Source organism: Mandrillus leucophaeus, unplaced genomic scaffold, assembly GCF_000951045.1.
Source record: "Mandrillus leucophaeus isolate KB7577 unplaced genomic scaffold, Mleu.le_1.0 Scaffold953, whole genome shotgun sequence".
In the NCBI taxonomy this organism is placed as follows: Eukaryota; Metazoa; Chordata; class Mammalia; order Primates; family Cercopithecidae; genus Mandrillus; species Mandrillus leucophaeus.
In genome coordinates, this window is record NW_012110397.1 from 785972 (window position 1) to 787354 (window position 1383).

Below are 1383 nucleotides of genomic sequence, written 5' to 3' on the forward strand. Positions count from 1 at the left end.
GATGGTTTCCAGCTGCATCTATGTCCCTACAAAGGACACAAACTCATCCTTTTTTATGGCTGCATAGTATTCCATGATGTATATGTGCCACATTTTCTTAATCCAGTCTGTCACTGATGGACATTTGGGTTGATTCCAAGTCTTTGCTATTGTGAATAGTGCCGCAATAAAGACATGCTGAATTTTTTAAGTACATTTGCTCTATTTATTGAAATAAGCATGTGATTTTATTAGGCCATAAACATGAAAATTTTAGGTATCTAGTGAAGATTCAACAATTCTCATAGTTGCAGGATAAATAGTGCTTTATGACAATATGTCTTTTCACACACTTCTAGATTTACTTAGCTAATATTTAACTTAAGATTCTGTGTGTATATATAAAGTGAAGTGGGCTTATAATTTTCTTTTTATAAACTATGATTCTCTCTAACAACTGAGGTTGTACTAACTAGTCCTCAAAATGAGTTATCCAGTTTTCTCTTTTTTTTTTTTTTTTTTTCCTCTTTTGTAGAACAACCTGTCTTTTTCTTTAAATTTTGGTACAGCATACCTGTAAAACTGTGGATGTGAGTGTGAGGGGTGTAATTTTGATTTGTGGGGATTTTTTTTTATTTGTTTCTTTTAAGTTTTGTTGCTGAGGAGCTCTGATTACTATTTCAATTTTCTTTTTAATGGCTATTAGTAAATTCACTTTTCATCTTTTTCCCTATAAAACTGCATCCCCTTTATTTAAATTTAGAATTTATTAATATAGAGTTGAGTGTGTTCTTCAAATGCCTCACAGGTTTTTCTTCTTTTCCAGTACATATAATTTAGGTGTTGTTACTTTTACTCTCAATTCCACTCAGTTTTGCTCTTATTTTCATTTCCTATTTCCAGTTTCTTTAGGTTTACTCTGTTGCTCTTTTTCTAGTGACATGGGTTAAATGCTTAGTTCTACTTTAATTATTCTTAGTTGCAAATGTAAACTGTAAGTTTGTCTCTAAGTACTGTTGTTTTACTTCACAAGTTCTGAAAAATAATACTGCCATTGATTTTGAAGCATAAGTAATTTATTGTTTCCTTTATAGTTTTCTCTTTTATCAAATTAGTGACACTTTTTAGCTTCTTGACAGAAAGCTAAAATGTTGTTAATTACTTTTTAATTTTTTTCTCTTTCTTGCTATTATTTAAAAGTGTTGATATTTTTAAATTTTATTAAGTTATAACTGAAAAATATGATCCATGAGATGCTGGCTCATTCATATTGAAACCTTTTTATAGCCAAAAACATGGTTAATTCAACATGGGGTCAAAAATGTACATATATTCTAAATTGGATATAAAGTTATTTGTATTAATAAGAATACTAGTATAGATATATATGCATAAATTTGATAC